This window comes from Natator depressus, chromosome 7 (assembly GCF_965152275.1).
Source record: "Natator depressus isolate rNatDep1 chromosome 7, rNatDep2.hap1, whole genome shotgun sequence".
Classification (NCBI taxonomy): domain Eukaryota; kingdom Metazoa; phylum Chordata; order Testudines; family Cheloniidae; genus Natator; species Natator depressus.
Window position 1 is genome coordinate 122,005,116 of NC_134240.1, and position 15,347 is coordinate 122,020,462.

The window sequence follows — 15,347 nt, forward strand, 5'->3', positions numbered from 1 at the left end:
TGCCGGAGCCTCTCCCCGCTGCCTCCCCGGTGCCGGAGCCTCTCCCCGCTGCCTCCCCGGTGCCGGAGCCTCTCCCCGCTGCCTCCCCGGTGCCGGAGCCTCTCCCCGCTGCCTCACCGCTGCCGGAGCCTCTCCCCACTGCCTCACCGCTGCCGGAGCCTCTCCCCACTGCCTCACCCCACTGCCTCACCGCTGCCGGAGCCTCTCCCCGCTGCCACAGCCTTTCCCCACTGCCTCCCCACCGCCAGAGCCTCTCCCCACTGCCGGAGCCTCTGCCCGCTGCCGGAGCATCTCCCTGCTGCCTCCCCAGTGCCGGAGCCTTTCCCCGCTGCCTCCCCGCCGCCAGAGCCTCTCCCCGCCGCCAGAGCCTCTCCCCGCTGCCTCCCCGCCGCCAGAGCCTCTCCCCGCTGCCTCCCCAGTGCCAGAGCCTCTCCCCGCTGCCTCACCGTTGCCGGAGCCTCTCCCCGCTGCCTCCCCGCCGCCGGAGCCTCTCCCCGCTGCCTCACCGCTGCCGGGCCTCTCCCCACTGCCTCCCCAGTGCCATGGTCTCTCCCCGCTGCCACAGTCTCTCCCAGTTGCCTCCCCACTGCCAGAGCCTCTCCCCGCTGCCTCAGTCTCCCACCGCCAGAGCCTCTCCCCACTGCTGGAGCCTTTCCCTGCTGCCAGAGCCTCTCCCCGCTGCCTCCCCACCACCAGAGCCTCTCCCCACTGCTGGAGCCTCTCCCCGCTGCCTCCCCACTGCCGGAGCCTTTCCTTGCTGCCTCCCGAGCCTCTCCCCGCCGCCAGAGCCTCTCCCCAGTGCCAGAGCCTCTCCCTGCTGCCTCCCCAGTGCCGGAGCCTCTCCCCGCTGCCTTTCCTTGCTGCCAACATGTACTCGAGTACATACCCACACCCTTTACCATCTACACTGCTACTCACACCCATGCTAGGGTGGCTACATGGGTATGGACAGCAAACACTGCTGAAAGAAGGGTGCAGTGTAGATGCACCTTTAAGAGTCGTCTTTAACCCTCTGCTGGATCCCATTCTGTTGCTGGTAATAAGAAGTGCTGCAGCAGCTGTCAAAGGCCTTGGAGTTTGATTCTTCAGGTGAGCACCTGGACGGGACAGAGTACTGAGAGTTACAAGAAACAAGCAGCTCCACCGCACAGAGATCAGTGCTCCAGGAGCCTTGCTCTCACACAAGAGGCTAACCTACCCCTTCAGAGTATGTTCTACCACAACACGGTTTAGAGCTGCCATAGGGAGCTCACAAAACACACAGCATACTCTACAACCTCCCAGAGCACATGGAAAGTTAACAAAACCAAAGGCCCCATCCCGTCTCCCAAGCAAGACTTGCTTCCTGAAGTTTCTTTTTAAACAGATGTCAGGACCAATCAGCCATTTCTCTCCAACCACCTTAACCCACTGCCATTCCCACTGTACTCCCCACTGTATTACTAGATTGAGCTCGAGCTAGAGACGCGTGTGTGGACAGGAGCTGGGCTGAGCTACACCTCGAGCTGACACTCCAGTGCAGACAAGCCCACAGGCTTCCAGTGTAACGGAATAATGAGGCTCAGGGCAGGTAACTGGTGGGAAAGGATGGTCACAGCAGCAGGTGCAGTGACTAATTAACTTCCTAGGACAGGTTTCAGAGTAACAGCCGTGTTAGTCTGTATTCACAAAAAGAAAAGGAGGACTTGTGGCACCTTAGAGACTAACCAATTTATTTGAGCATAAGCTTTCGTGAGCTGTAGCTCACGAAAGCTTATGCTCAAATAAATTGGTTAGTCTCTAAGGTGCCATAAGTCCTCCTTTTCTTTCTTCCTAGGACAGTGATTCCTCTCATGACACCACCACCCAAGTCCCATTTGTATTTACGGTACCAACAGGAGCCCTGGCTTCAAACTCAGAACCATACCAGATTCTGAGAGGCCTGACATTCAGACCCTTCCCCCAAAGAGACCTGGGGCACTCTCCTCCCTCTGGGCACGGCTGAGTGCAGCACGGCTGAGTCATGCAATGGAGGCCGTGGGAAAGTTTCTAAAAGCTGAAGGCATGATGCCCACATCACCTCAACATCCTCCCCTGCAGCACTGCTTGAGTACGTCACACATTTGGGTCTTGGAGGAGAAGGCGGAGAGCTAGGAATTAAGGTAGATCTCTCTTTATTCCCCTGTGAAAGAGTTTAGCGCAGCACGGATGCTGCCCACTTTCCCCCACATGTCACATGGCACTCAGGGAGGTGGCATTGTGCTTGTTCAAACCATCTGCAGTAGGGAGAGGCACTCCACGGGGCGGAAGGCAGGCTTGTGGTGATTACGTGGCTAGATGTTTCAGCAGCACTACCCACACCGCGTAGAAGATCTCCAACAAAGAGAGGGAGTTAAAAAGCAGCAGACACCAGGATGGAGATACAAGTCCTAGGAGAAGCAAGTGAATCTCAGCAGATCGAAGTTCCAACCTGACTACCCTGAACCTGCATACAAACCATATCCCTGCTTCCTTCACCTGGTTCCGGATCACTCTTGTTCCACTGAGTCCAGATGTTGAAAATGAAAGAATGAACTAATTATTTAGAACAGGGGAGGCCAAATATAGCCTGCAGGCGAGATGTGGCCAGGGAGTTCTACCATGCAACCTGGGCCTGCCTTCATTTTCAATAGAGATTCACAGATTCCAAGGCCAAAAGGGACCATTGTGATCATCTTCACTGACTCCCTGCATAACACAGGCCATGGGACTCCCACAAAGTAATTTTCAGGGCAGATATTTCAGAAATACATCCCGTCTTGATTTTAAAATGGTCAGGGATGGAAAATCCGCTCGACCCTTGGTAAATTGTTCCAATGGTTATTTACTCTCACCGTTAAAAATGTATGCCTTATTTCCTGTCTGAATTTGTCTAGCTTCACCTTCCAGCCATTGGCTTGTGCTGTGTGTGATGTGATGGACAAAGACTACAGGTCCCAGCATGCAATGTTCCATCTCCATCAGAACAGTCTGGATGTGGTACCTGAAATCTCCAAGTTTTTATTAAAAGTCGAGGGTGACAGCGATTTGCTATAACTTACCCAGAGGCACCCTGGTTTTGGAAGGGTTGCACGTGCCTTTTGGTGCACAAGAGAAGTGGAAGATGAGGCACGTTCACCACCTCTGACAGGGCACAACTTTCCTGCAAGCACTACAGAGGGAGACTGGTGCTGGGACAGCGGTGAGAGCATGCTGAATGCTGTCCATACATGACCTCGGCATTCACGCAGCAACGGCTTTGTGCCGAGCGTAGAACATTGATTTTGACAGAGGTAAAAGAAGGGCAGTGCAACTTCTAACAGAACGACTGAGATCAGCACTTCTCCTGCAGGGGTCTGGTGGCTTATTGGTGCTGGGCATCTGTCCCCCAGAAGGGACTGGAGATGGTGGTGCGCAGTGCAACACTCGTCATGGTAGCTCACGAAAGCTTATGCTCAAATAAATTGGTTAGTCCCTAAGGTGCCACAAGTCCTCCTTTTCTTTTTGCGGATACAGACTAACACGGCTGCTACTCTGAAACTCGTCAGAGAGTGACCGAGTCCCCATATTCTTCAGTGTGGTTCCCAGACCATGGACCTTGCTTCACCAGTGGTTGCTTCCAGATGCCAAAGTCTCGTTACAAGAAGCTAAAGACACATTCCGTTCTGTGTTGATGTCACTTGTCTAGGTAAGCAGGTGCGGTAACTGCCACAAGGATGCTACGTGATGGTCAGTGAGAAGGGAGGTGACCTGTGCTGTCACAAATGGGAGGGCAGGTGGCTATGAGACAGTCTTCCCATCACAATGTGATCTGCCTTGTTGTGGGCCACAAGTGGTCAGTGGCTCCTGCCCAGCCTCTCAGTTGCTTCATCACCTTCTCCCAGCTCCCTCTGTTGGGTTTATCTGCTGTCGACCTCCCATCGCCATCATCCCAGCCCAACGCCACTACAGCTTCATCCCAGTCGTAAGGAGCCACATCCTCATCCCCTGGCTGTTTTTCCATATGCAATTGACAGCGCCTGCCAGAGCGGGCACCGAGTGACCTGATTCACATGCACAAATGTGGCGGCACCTGTGAAAAATGGTGTCTATGGATGCAATCAGAAGGGCCCATGAAATCGGGGGCTGGCACATGTTTGGCTGACCCATTGGGCAGGCTCTGATTCTCCTTGGCTTGCTCTGTCTCTCAGCATGCTTTAGTCTATGAGTCAGTACATAACTCAGACTACGAGAAGTCGAGCATGTGGAGCTATAAAAGCATCTGGAGTAGTTGGAGGATTTATGTCAATACTCAGTGACCTCATTATACGGGCTGTGCATTTGTATCCTTGACTCAAGCAGGCACTGATATCCAGATATACACGTGTGCGACTCCCGCAATATCCACACACAGTCACCCATCCTCTCGTGCAGATGACTCCAACCTCCCTGCTTTCCTTGATGCAGGCAGCCAAAGGACCTGGTCAGTATCCGCAGGCTGTCAGTCTGATCCTAGGGCTTCCCAGTGCGGTGCATTTGACTGTGGGGGTCTCTTTGCCTGCTCTTCCCCCACCTCCCCAAAAGGAAATTAAAGGCAAAAAGTCTGTTACATCTCAATTATAAATCCTGCATTAACACGCTCAGGTCAGGAAACTCCAAGCTATGATTTCACGAGCATTTAACATTGCCACATACGTAGAGGCCTCTGAGTGTCTGTCTACACTGCAGTTAGACACCCATGGCTGGCCCAGGCCAGCTGATCCAGGCTCGGGGGCTTGGGCTAAGGGCCTGTTTAATTGCAGTGCAGACATTCCCACCTCGCATGGTCCTGGAGCCGAGGTTCCAACCCAAGCCTGAATGTCTACATTGCAATTCAACAGCCCCTTTGCCTGAGTCAGCTGGCACAGGCCTGCAGCGGGCATCAGAGCAGTTTGCACATCCCCTAAGACAACATCACAAACAACATAAAATACGTAGGGCTTCTGATTTTAGGTTTTAACCAATAAAACACCTCTGACACACAAAAATTAAACTGCTGTTCATCTGATAAACACCGGAAAAGCTGACTTGTATCTATGGTCTTGTCTACACAGAGCAGTGATGTGGAGTACAGGGGTGTGACTTCTCAAGAGCATATTGGGCTGCAGTAGGAACATTGCCAGCAGATCGAGGGAAGTGATTATTCCCCTCTATTTGGCACTGGTGAGGCCACATCTGGAGTGCTGCGTCCAGTTTTGGGGCCCCCACTACAGAAGGGATGTGGACAAATTGGTGAGAGTCCAGCGGAGGGCACGAAAATGATTAGGGGGCTGGGGCACATGACTTACGAGGATAGGCTGAGGGAACTGGGCTTATTTAGTCTGCAGAAGAGAAGACTTCGGGGGGGGAGGGGGGGAGTTTGATAGCAGCCTTCAACTACCTGAAGGGGGGTTCCAAAAAGGATGGAGCTCGGCTGTTCTCAGTGGTGACAGATGACAGAACAAGGAGCAATGGTCTCAAATTGCAGTGGGGGAGGTCTAGGTTGGATATTAGGAAACACTATTTCACTAGGAGGGTGGTGAAGCACTGGAATGCGTTACCTAGGGAGATGGTGGAATCTCCATCCTTAGAGGTTTTTAAGGCCCGGCTTGACAAAGCCCTGGCTGGGATGATTTAGTTGGTGCTGGTCCTGCTTTGAGCAGGGGTTGGACTAGATGACCTCCTGAGGTCCCTTCCAACCGTAATCTTCTATGATAACGTTTTGTGTATTAATTGTTACATGTAGACCCTGCTGGTGCGCTCTAAAGGTACCTTAATGCTATGACATAGTGATATTTAATGCACACTAGGGAACATTACAAAGAGACGACTCATTACACTACATAGAGAGAGAAAGCCCTGCCCCCCAAATCCCCAATTTTGGGGACATAAAATCCCCAAATTGTTTAAAATAAACACCAAAATATTAAATTAATAAACTCCAAAGATCAGAAGCTCTAAAAAAACCTCACATGGGCACTGAACTGCAGCAGCTGTGGGAACATTTCTGGGCATATCCTGGGGTTTGTGCATGGAGAAATTTCAACCACACTGATTCATTGTTTGGAGGCTGCATTTAGTAAGAGTTCAAAGCTCCCAGCTCTGCGCCCCTGGAAGTGTTGGGGTGCTACTGGAAACCACCACCACGGTCAGTCTCCCAGGGGGCATCAATTGCTCTAAATGCATTCAGGGTGGGCGTGGGGCTCTCTGAAGCCCATGCTCTTCCTGAGGGAGGTTGCCCTACTTTATCTCTGCCTTGTGCAGCCACAGGATAGACACCTAGGTTGCACCTAGGGAAGCAAGTTTCCTAGCTGTAATTACCACGGATGGAGCTCCAACGGGGGTAGCACTGATGGAAGCTGTCGTGTGGACAGGACTCAGGTCCTTTTTAACCACTGAGGTCCCACCCTATTCTGGAAACCTTTCGTGCTTCCAATCAGCTGGTTAGTGAGCGCCATCAGCAGCATTACTGAAGGACTCAGATACAGATCTCCCTGCTGGCCGTCCCCGTCTCCTAGTCATTTGTACTGAACTGAAGTCAGTGATTTATGTACAAGTAAAAGGGTGTTGATAAAAACAAGCAGCCGGGTAAACACGAACACCTTGTTCAGGATTCGTATCCTGGCAGCAGGGCTGCACTGGCACCAGCCACAAGCCAGATGGGGCGAGACATGCTGCTAACAGTGCTTTGCTCTCAGGAAGCTTCCCCGAGCCAGTGGAGATCACATGCGTCTGCCGGGACCACCCTGCCTACAGGAACGGAGGTGATTTGTAGACGCTGGCGTTTGGCGGGTGCCCCCCTGCCTTCCCCGGATCCAGCTCCCCGCATGCTGGCTCTGAGTGACTGGTGTTAGTTCACTCAGCATTCCTGCCGCCTGCCCCGGATCTCCGGAGAAGGCAGGAGCGGTGACATGGCTCAGCGCAGCAGGCGGGAAGGCTACGTTCCCTTTCTACTCCAGTCAGCGGTTTCCCTCTGAGCTCCCTGATGCTGACAGTCCTTGCTGGCTGCATTTGAACTTAATTGCTCAGTGTCCACATGCCAAGTGCTTGAGAGTCAAAAGTAAATCTTCCAACTGAGCCGAGCTCCGCACAGTAATTTCATTTAGTTTCCCTGCAGCCACTGCACCCTTCTGCGTCGGTAGCATTTGTTCTCTCTTTGCACGGTGACTGCAAAGCTCCATTTGGTTCCCACTCAGAAATCAGAGCAATGACCTAGTTTGTCACTTAGGAAAATGGATGCAGCTCGGGGTAGAAAATCCTACAAGAGGCACAGGAGGGCGAGGAAAAAATATGAATGGAGGAAGGCAGGAAAAGGCAGCTAGTCTGAATTACAGCACTCTACCAGCAAGGGAGGTCAAAGAGGGCAGCCCTCCAAAGGCAGGCGGGCTTCTCCTCAAGGAGCAGTAGGCACTGCAGGCTGCTGTCACAGCATTGCTAGCAGGCAGGCAGAGGTTGCTGGTAAAAGGCTGGAATTCAGCTAAGAACGTGCCAAAGGTTATAATTTAAGCTGAAGACCTCTAAGGTATGTCACACAGCCCTGCCCCTCGGTTCTGCTACTCTCCTTCCCTCTGGGAAGCAGGGCTGGACTGACGGCTGGGGCACCCGAAACCTGCCACCTGCACAGGGAACGTCTTTCTAGACGGCCCTAAATGCCAGAGCCAGAAGCCTTCAGAGCTTCTGTCAGGTGAGCTTTGTGAACTAGCTAGAAAGGCTCCACTGTGTGTGAATGGGTGGTTCCGGACGCATGGAGACATGCCGAAATGGAGATCCACTAGCCCAGCTCACTGCAAACCCCATCCCTACCTTCGTGATAGACGGCAGGCCCAGCCTGCGGGGCGAGACTGCTGCCTGCTCCCCATTCAGCGACGTGTGCTTGAATTCACAGCACAGCCGAGCCCCAGCCCCCCACAGCCTGCACCGCACTCCCTGTGCTGCCCGGGGTCAGTGCAGAACCCATCAGACAAGTCCAGCAGCAGAGACGTCCGGGACAGCAGAGGAACAGGGACCCAGAGGCCAGCCCAGGCTTGGAAAGGGGAGAAGCCCGGCTTTAAAGGATGGGTGTGCCCACGGAGCACTGGGGAAGAACGGAGCCAGACCGGGGGAGAGCATGGGTGGAAGGTCACAGCACAGCGAACACTACTGCAGTGATGTGGTGTGGTCGGGCTCCTCTTTCTTTGCATAAATCAGTCTCAGGCCCAGTGGGCTGGGCTAAGCCACTGTCCTACTGCAAAAATATACATTTTAGGACAATGGAAAACCCCAAATCTCAGTGGTGCCGCGGGCTCCAGCGATCCCAGCCCATGTCAGGAGAGCAGCATCCAACGCCAGTGTGAAGGGGGAAGTGCACAGAAGGGTGTGTTCTGAGCCTCGGTCCCCGTCCCCGCCCCCATACACCAGGATACAGGCCATCTCTGATCAGAATCTCAGGCAGGGGAGAGCTGACCGGGTGCACACACGCCTGTGCGATGAGCTCACACTGACACAGCCACACAGGGGAAGTCTGCACAGCTCCCCCATGAATTACATGCCTGGCAACCGCCCCGTGTCTATTGCTCCCCCAGCTTCACGAGGGATTTTTTTAAAGAGCGAATCTCAAGTTTTACAAAATGGAAACTGAGCCAAGCGCTCACACAGCCAATGACAGCTTCTCCTTTCATCTCAGCTGTGGAAAGTTGTAATTTAATTTTTACAAATGCAGGTGGCTCTGGTAGTTCAGCAGCGATCCTCGGAGGAGCTCTCTGGCTTGCACAGATGAGTAATGGTGATGCTGGCAGGATTCTGCTTTGTATTCACACCACGTCCCTCAGCCAAAGATCTCAAAGTGCTTTACAAACACATCACCCCATTTTACAGATGGGGAAACATAGGCCACAAGGTGGCCTAGTGACACAAGAACCAGGAGTCACCCAATGAAATTAACAGGCAGCAGGTTTAAAACAAACACAAGGAAGTATTTCTTCACACAACGCACAGTCAACCTGTGGAACTCCTTGCCAGGGGATGTTGTGAAGGCCAAAACTATAAATAGGTTAAAAAAAGAATTAGATAAGTTCACAGAGGACAGGTCCGTCAATGGCTATTATCCAGGATGAGCAGGGATGCAACCCCATGCTCTGGGTGTCCCTAAACCTCTGACTGCCAGATGCTGGGACTGGGCAATGGGGGATCCATCACTCGGTGATTGCCTGTTCTGTTCATTCCCTCTAGTGCACCTGGCATTAGCCACTGTCGGAAGACAGGATAGTGGGCTAGATGGACCTTGGGTCTGACCCAGAATGGCTGCTCTTACGTTCTTATGGATCTGTCCAAGATCACACAGCAACTCAGTAACCACTGGAAAGAGAATTCAGGAACACTGATGCCCAACCCTTGCTCTATGCTACACTCTTCCCGCTCCTAACTAGGTCTGAAATAGAAAACAAAGATTTTAATAATTCAGGAACCTGGGAACTGTTGCTTGTAAATTTTCTGAGCTGAGCTTGTTCAAAGTGCGATATCGGAACGGATTCTGTTCCCGCCACACGTACGGACAGGGCACCAGCGACACAAAGCTTCTTAAGGCCTGGCCAATTGCCCCGAGTGCTCTCCTGCGGGTTTCTGCAGGGTCCTGTCTCATCAGCCCTCTTGTTCAGGGTGTGATTCAGGGCTGGTGGGTCGGGGGGAAGGGAGTCAGCCAGGAGGGATGGGCTGCCCAGGATGCTGCTGAACCCCGGTTTATATCCCCATCTCGTCTGGCCCTGCAGGGGGTGGAATGATGTACTCAGCACTCAGTGGACACTGAGGCACACACGGGGGCTGTGGAAAGCAAATGGAAGGAGCAGTGGAAGTTGTATCAGCCCCCTCCACTGATGGGGCTGCCTGTTTCCAAGCTGTGAACCCTGGATGTCCCATTGGATCACGTGGCACCTGGGCACTCAGGCAGCAGCAGGTGCCGTGTGCTTCCTGACCCTGGCACATGACAAGAAGGTTGCAGCCTTCCCTTTTGATGTGAATGTTGCCATGGTTATCAGGCTTTCCCCATCTGGAGGGAGATGGTACATTGCACTCTGCATGGAGCGACGTCTTCAAAACCCTGGCAAACGCAATTAGTGCCCGGCAAGGTTCCGGGACCTCCAGGACAAACGGCAAGGTGTCTCCCCTCCCCCAGCCCTTCCTACGGTTCGGCAGGCTAGGATGGAGAATGGGGTGAAGCGCTCGGCAGCTTACAGACCCTCTGGTAGTGTGACCAGATAGCAAGTGTGAAAAATCGGGACGGGGGTGAGGGGTAATAGGAGCCTATATAAAAAAAAGCCCCAAATATCAGGACTGTCCCTACAAAATCGGGACATCTGGTCGCACTGGGAATGGGGTGCACCCTCCTGGGAGGTACCATCCATCAAGCTGACACTACCACATGCTGACTACGTGCTGCAGCAGGGTCCGCTGGGCAGACAGGCTGTATGGAGCCTCCAGGAGCCGGGGGACTTGTGGGGGGTCTTCCATTTTATGTTGGGACAGCTGGGGTGAGAGGGGTCAGATCTCCCCAGCCTTCGATGGACGCTTCTGACAACAGACCCTTCCCTTGTCCTTCCCGCGTGGCTCAGCCGCTCCTTTCACCCTGCTCCAGGGACATTTCGTTAATTGCATTCAATCCATTAGCCTAATGAAAGGCACTAAACAGCACTAAGTGATGGCTCTGTAGCGTGACTCCGGCTTGCACTCATTTTTGCCTGAATTCTGCCCAGATACAGTCAGCTGTGCCTTAAAGCTGTCCAAGGGCATTAATCAGCTATGTCATTCCTAGTGTAAGCTACAAAATGTGGGGGTGGGGGGTAATTTAACAAACTGCCAAGCCACCGTATCAGCCAGATCCATCCCTGCCAGTCAGGATGGGTTAGGGGGAGCATCTGAACTACACTGACTCCCTGGAGCCATGGATTCAGATCTCAGCATGGATGGCTCAGCCCTTCACACTGCAATGATCAGTCACCTTTCAAGCAAGGCATGTGGGTGTTTACAATGACATCATAAAACCCAACATTGCTGCCTATCCCTCATGGACGTTACAGATCTAAGATCTGAGTCTTGCCCCAGTGTCCTCAGCTAAAGTTTCGCATACACACACACACACTGTTGTGCACTGCATTGCATGCCACTGGACTGCTGTCTTCTACCCCAGAGGTGGCTGCATTTCAGGAGCGATCTGGTTCTTGCACATACCGTGTTTAAAGAGCTTCCCCAAGGTGCTATGTTAACGTGGGACGTTATGATGAGATTCTGATGATACTCAGCACTGACAGAACATGTTTAATCCTCAGGGTGTTTTAAAAACATCAGCCAATCACACACACGCTTACGCCCAACAGACCCTTAGCTCTAGTGCAAGGCGTGGCTATGATGAGACACAGCTTATTATAACGGCTTGGGGTTTTTCCCCCCTCATGTGGGAAGCAAAGCAAATGGACTAAACCATAGCAACGATGGCTCCCACAGTTACCGCAGCTCAGGGCATCCCAAACTGATCACGTGGTCTTGTGGCTTTCTGTTTCAGTCAGTGGTTGTAGCTCCCTGAGCTGTACTATGGCTAACAGGGGGCCAATTACATGCAAGAACTGGGGGCGGGGGGGGGAAGGAGGTAAGAGAACAGCTGGAGCATGATCTGAGACAAAGGAAAAGTGGCCTTCTGAGATGATCCAAGTGGAAGCTGGATTGCAGCTCGCTGAATTATAAACTTGTTATGCGGTGGAACAAGCCAAGTGGTGCCCTCATTTGCCACACCTTCAGAGCCGATACAGTAGTTCTGCTCTTCAGCGACAGGCTGTTCTGGCTGCGTGCTCTCTTTCCCTGCAATGGCCAGGCTGACGCACCCTGCCCCGGGGTTCCCAGCAGGCTGCCCTGCTCAACCGGATACGCGTATACCAGGCCTTGTGCTCCAGACCTGCGTTCCCTGACATCTCTGCTGTGCCGGGAAGGGGAAGGGGCGCGGTCTCTCACAAAATGATACAGCTGCTTAGGACCACAAGTACCTGTCAGCTCCGAGTGTCTGTCTGCACTTCTGCCATCTCTGTAGGACACAGTTTAAAAACCCTGCAGTGATGATTATAGCAGGAATGGGTGCCAGGAGACTGAGATCTGAACTTGCGGTATCTTGTGCGGATTCTCCAGCAGATTGCTACGAGACACACCTGCCCTGGGAGGGATCAGTGGACATTTCGGCTCCAAGGAGAGTTCAGTACTTAGGTGTCCCTCTCCCCTCACTTGAGCAGCTCTAGGAACAGTGCTAGTGAGACACCAGGACCAGCCAGAGCGCTGCCGATATGTGCCTGGTATTTCAGAGAGACAGGCCAGCAGCGTGACGCTCTCCACAGCTCGGGTCAGGCCAAACTGTGCAGCTGTTCTGCCCGGCTGTAACTGGGTCATCTCCTCCTTGCTGGGCTTCTCAGCCATCGGGCCCAGTGCTGGTCTGATGGCTTCTGTTGAGTACAAAGTTGGTGGCTTTTGCAAATCAAATAAGATGCACCGAGTCTGCTGCCCCCAACGCATCAGTGTTCCCATTAACGCTGATCAGCAACCAGGAGAGAGAGCACTGAAACGGCAGCCTGAACATGGTAACAAATGGACATTAGTGATTAACGAGCTCATAAAGCCTTCACTAGACTTAAGGAAAGAACAAGACACAGCAAAACCTATTTCAGCCCATTACTTAGATACTTTTAAGGACATTAACGAAGCAAATATAAGAAATAAAACTCCTCCAGGAAATGCAAAGGGGCGGGGAATCTCTCTCGGGCCCCAGGAGAAGCCCCCAAGCTGGGGAGATCAGGAGAACTGGAAGGAACACAACACTGCAGTGGCGTAAGAGTCGTGGCAAGCCCAGGCCCCCTTGGACTGTGGGAGGTGCACAGGTGCCAGAACAAAGGGGAACCCACATAGGAGCAGAGACAGACACTCGCATGCTGTAGAATCCAAGCTTTTGTTTCAGAAAACATTTCTAGCCCTCATGATTGTGAAAGCCAACGTTGAAGTGTGAACGGAGCCGAACCTCTGCAGAGCTACCCTGCGAGTCTACAAGACACAGCCTGGAACGAGAGCTCAGAGCTGGAGCGACCCAGTCCCCAAATTAACCTGTGCGCGTTGACTCTAAACGTTAATGATTGTGCTTTAAATGTCAGCATTAAACATTTCCTGGCGGATCATTTGAGCAGACTGGATGCAGAAGGGGGTGACAATTTGGAGCTGCAGCAGAAATAAAGGAGGGGGAGAGAGAAACGCAGAGAAAGAAGAGAAACTAAAGGCAGAAATTACAGCAGACCCAACAACGAGCCAACTTCCCTACTGAATGATGCTGAGTGCACAAAGTACAGAACAACCACCCAATGATTACTGGGAGTTCAGTTACTACATACAAGTCAGATTCTACCCTTGATGTCTGCCCAGCCCCCACCTGCCATCCATGGGAGACAGCTGCAGATTGAAGGGTGTGTGTAGTCCTAGATATATACCCCAGCTCATGGACTCCAATTAAGAGTGGAATTTCATAGAATCATAGAATCATAGAATATCAGGGTTGGAAGGGACCCCAGAAGGTCATCTAGTCCAACCCCCTGCTCGAAGCAGGACCAATTCCCAGTTAAATCATCCCAGCCAGGGCTTTGTCAAGCCTGACCTTAAAAACCTCTAAGGAAGGAGATTCTACCACCTCCCTAGGTAGCGCATTCCACTGTTTCACCACCCTCTTAGTGAAAAAGTTTTTCCTAATATCCAATCTAAACCTCCCCCATTGCAACTTGAGACCATTACTCCTCGTTCTGTCATCTGCTACCATTGAGAACAGTCTAGAGCCATCCTCTTTGGAACCCCCTTTCAGGTAGTTGAAAGCAGCTATCAAATCCCCCCTCATTCTTCTCTTCTGCAGACTAAACAATCCCAGCTCCCTCAGCCTCTCCTCATAAGTCATGTGCTCTAGACCCCTAATCATTTTTGTTGCCCTTCGCTGGACTCTCTCCAATTTATCCACATCCTTCTTGTAGTGTGGGGCCCAAAACTGGACACAGTACTCCAGATGAGGCCTCACCAGTGTCGAATAGAGGGGAACGATCACATCCCTCGATCTGCTCGCTATGCCCCTACTTATACATCCCAAAATGCCATTGGCCTTCTTGGCAACAAGGGCACACTGCTGACTCATATCCAGCTTCTCGTCCACTGTCACCCCTAGGTCTTTTTCCGCAGAACTGCTGCCTAGCCATTCGGTCCCTAGTCTGTAGCGGTGCATTGGATTCTTCTGTCCTAAGTGTAGGACCCTGCACTTATCCTTATTGAACCTCATCAGATTTCTTTTGGCCCAATCCTCCAATCTGTCTAGGTCCTTCTGTATCCTATCCCTCCCCTCCAGCGTATCTGCCACTCCTCCCAGTTTAGTATCATCCGCAAATTTGCTGAGAGTGCAATCCACACCATCCTCCAGATCATTTATGAAGATACTGAACAAAACCGGCCCCAGGACCGACCCCTGGGGCACTCCACTTGACACCGGCTGCCAACTAGACATGGAGCCATTGATCACTACCCGTTGAGCCCGACAATCTAGCCAGCTTTCTACCCACCTTATAGTGCATTCATCCAGCCCATACTTCCTTAACTTGCTGACAAGAATACTGTGGGAGACCGTGTCAAAAGCTTTGCTAAAGTCAAGAAACAATACATCCCCTCTTTGCCCCTCTTCCCCAAATGAGTTTGACATTCTGGCTTTTACGCAAGCATCTGGTGCAGTAAATCGCACAGTAGAGGCCATGCACCGCACTCCTCAGTGTTCAGGGCCTCTCACCATGGTGATGTTTCCACCTCCCGTGTAGTTCACCAAGGCTTGGAATTGTTTTGCTTTTTCTTGATGCTTTCACTGCTTTAGGGGAAAGCTAAACTTTGATCAAAAGAACTTACACCATCTTTCTGCTTCCTAATCGTCTCCCTCAAACTTCCCGATGCATCAGAACTGATTTCATTAGCTGACTGCTGCTAGAGGTTTTATTTAAAGCACAACATATGAAGAAGAAAGAATTCAGCGTGACCTTCCTGATCTGCTGCTAACAGCGAAAAGCGCCCTTCCTTTTTCAGACTCACAGACAAACCCAAGCACAGCACAGACGCCTCCCCCATCCGAGCCCCCCCCCCTTCTTTTTTGGCATCGGACGATGTACAGTCAGTGAATGGGGAGACAGAGCATGAAACATCGCAGAACACGCCTCTGAGCACGGGGCTCTCGGTGGCAGAGCAACGCGTGGAAATCGAGTCGAGTGAATTAGATGCTGCAGAAGCTGTAGATTAATGCGAGCAAGGAGAGAATGAATTGTACAAACACCCACTGGGGGCCTTTG

The 15,347-nt window shown here is 52.3% G+C and overlaps 1 protein-coding gene across 2 annotated transcripts in view; it reads right to left on the reverse strand.

The window, feature by feature from the left end:
* The window catches only part of ARMH3 (armadillo like helical domain containing 3), a 185,901-nt gene that overhangs the window by 24,673 nt on the left and 145,881 nt on the right, over positions 1 to 15,347 (reverse strand). The window lies entirely within an intron of this gene.